General features: G+C 40.0%; 1 pseudogene; it reads left to right on the top strand.

Moving 5' to 3' along the window:
- LOC104772815 overlaps positions 1-3,219 on the top strand; it is a 9,478-nt pseudogene that overhangs the window by 5,683 nt on the left and 576 nt on the right.

Genomic DNA, 3,219 nt, shown 5'->3' with positions numbered 1-3,219 from the left:
TCATCAAGCCCCATCAAGAATTGATGCAGCTTATCTTCTTCCCGTTCCTTAGCAATTTCTTCAACCGTCTTGGCACGTTGAAAATCCGCAAGACTCGTCCATAGCTTGGTCAGCGTCCCATAATATGCTTCAACAGCGGATCCTTTTTGCTGACAATTGGCCAATTCAGTCTTAATCCGTTGTACTCTCTGTCCATTCTTAACAGAAAATCGCTTTTGTATTTGAGACCATAGGTCATGAGCGATTTCATGGTGAGACAAAGAGCTGCTCAAATCCGGTGCCACCGTGAGTCTGATCCAAGAAACCACCATGGCATTATTTGCCCACCAGTCTTCAAGATCATCGGAATCATCATTAGGTTTAGGAATAGTACCATCCACAAAACCAAATTTCTTTCTTGCCCGTAAAGCAAGTCGAAGGTTCATCGCCCACTCATCATAGTTAGGGCCAAGAAGTTGCGGTTGTGATATCACAGACCCGGGATTATCTCCAGCAGAGAGATCATATGGATCGATCCGACGCCGTGCTGATTCAACCCGTGCCTTGGATCCGGAAGACAGAGACGAACTCATCTTAGAAACAGAGTCTTCTTGTGACATGATTTAAGATATGTATACCGACAGAATAATCGAGTATACTAAGGTCAAGAAAAAGAAGAAATGAAACAAAGAATTTAAGCTTTAACAGGTATGGGTATAGAGGATCGAAGAGCCTAAAATTTTAGGTTTAGCTCTGATACCATGTCAAAAACCTTATTCGGTATAAAAGGTTTTCTCATTTCTCAAGTTGTGTAGGCAAAGCCTTATATACAAGTACAATATTTAACCTAATACCAAAGTATGGAAATAACCCAAATATACAACATTTATATGTTAATTACATAGATGAGCCCTGGCTCATAATATAAGCCAAAACCCACAAACCCTTTCTTTCTCTTGGTACCAAAACATATCTCCTTGTAACTGGACTGGCGTTTCTTGCAACACACGCAACAGAAGAGTGGCTTCCATCAACCTCTCTAGTCGCGGTCTCACTGGTTCCATAAGCCCAAGTATTGGTAATCTCTCTTTTCTCACATCTCTTCAACTTCAAAATAACCAACTTCAAGGTACAATTCCAAAAGAGATCACAAATCTTTTCCGGCTAAAGGTTCTTAATCTAAGCTCCAACAGCTTAGAAGGATCTTTACCTTCCAGCTTAAGCAAGTTAGTCAATCTCCAAATCCTCGATCTAACCTCAAACACGATCACTGGTCTTGTTCCAAACCAACTTGGTGATCTCAAGAACCTCAATATCTTAAACTTGGGCAAAAATCTTTTCTATGGACCAATTCCTCCATCTCTTTCAAACATTTCATCACTCACTGTTTTAAGCCTGGGCACAAACTCTCTTAGTGGTCCAATACCTTAAGAATTAGGTCGTCTTCAAAAGCTACAAGTCCTTGATCTCACCATAAACAACCTCACTAGAACAATTCCTCCTTGTATTTACAACATATCTTCTCTAGTCTATTTGGTTCTTGCTTCAAACAACTTATATGGTCAATTTCCAAGAAACATAGGAGACACACTTCCTAATCTCTTGGTTTTCAACATATGTTTAAACAAATTCACCGGAGAGATTCCAGATTCTCTATATAACCTCACAAACATTAAGGTAATCCGTGCTGCGCATAACCTTCTAGAAGGGACCGTACCATCAAGACTAGGCAATCTCCCATTTCTAGATATGTACAATGTTGGATTCAACAAGTTAGTTTGGGATAAAGATCAAGATCTCGATCATTTCATCAAATCTTTGAGTAATAGCTCTCATCTTAACTTCCTCGCATTTGATGGAAATCTCTTGGAGGGTGTTATTCCGGAATCTATCGGCAATCTTTCGAAGAATCTTTCGAAACTTTTCATGGGAGGGAACCGCTTCACGGGTAAAATTCCTGAATCTATTAGGCATCTCACAGGCTTGACACTCCTTAACATGAGTGACAATTCACTCACTGGTGAAATCCCTCGAGAGATTGGGAGTTTGAAAGGGTTACAAGTGCTAGAACTCGCAAGAAATCAACTTGTTTGGTAGAATCCCAAATTCTTTGGGCGATCTTGGCGCATTAAATGAGATCAATCTATCTCATAACAAACTAGAAGGTATGATCCCACCATCGTTTGAAAACTTCAAGAATGTTCTATCCATGGACTTATCCAACAACATAGTAAATGGAAGCATACCAAATGGAGTTCTCAATCTTCACAGCCTGAGTGCCATCTTGAATCTATCTAACAACCTATTATCTGGTCCTATTCCTCAAGATATAAGTCGCCTCGAAAACCTTGTAAGCCTAGATCTCTCTGATAACAAGTTATCAAGCAACGTTCCTTCTTCTATCAAAGGTTGTCAGAGCTTGGAGAAGCTAAACATGGCTAGGAATCATCTGTCTGGACCAATTCCGGAAACGTTAGCAGAACTGAAAGGTTTAGAGTTTCTAGATCTATCTTCAAACCAGTTTTCTGGTTTTATTCCCTTGAAGCTTCAAGATTTACAAGCTTTGAAGTCCTTGAATCTTTCATTCAACAATCTTGAAGGATGGATCCCAAGTAATGGGATTTTTAAGGATAAGAGTAACGTTTCTATGGAGGGAAATCCGAAGCTATGCACTCGCACCACTTGTGGAAAAACTCGGATGCGCAAAAAGCTTTTGATAGTGATCATTGTTATATGCGTGGTAGGTTTAATTGCGATAGGCGTGGTAACTTTCTTGCTTTTGAGAAGAAAAGTAACAAAGTCTACCACATCTGCAACATCAAGTACCTCACTTTCCAAGGAACCATTTATGAATGTCTCATATGATGAGCTCAGGAGAGCTACTGATAGTTTCAATTCTAGCAACCTTCTCGGCGTTGGAAGCTTTGGATCAGTATTCAAAGGGGTGATACGAGGAGTTGATGTCGCGGTAAAATTCATCGATCTCAAAGCTCAAGGATACTATAAAGGCTTTATCGCAGAGTGTGAGGCTTTGAGGAGTGTAAGGCACAGGAATCTTGTGAAACTAATGACTTCTTGCTCAAGTATAGACTTCAAAAACAGTGAGTTTCTAGCTTTGGTGTATGAGTTTTTGAGCAATGGGAGCTTAGAAGAATGGATCAAAGGCAGGAAGGTAAACTCTGATGGGAGTGTAGGTTTAAGTCTTGAAGAAAGAGTGAATGTAGCCATTGACATTGCATC

The sequence above is a fragment of the Camelina sativa genome, chromosome 20, assembly GCF_000633955.1.
Source record: "Camelina sativa cultivar DH55 chromosome 20, Cs, whole genome shotgun sequence".
NCBI classification, from domain to species: domain Eukaryota; kingdom Viridiplantae; phylum Streptophyta; class Magnoliopsida; order Brassicales; family Brassicaceae; genus Camelina; species Camelina sativa.
Note: the sequence above shows the minus strand (reverse complement) of the source record. Positions and strands in the feature narration are given on the sequence as shown.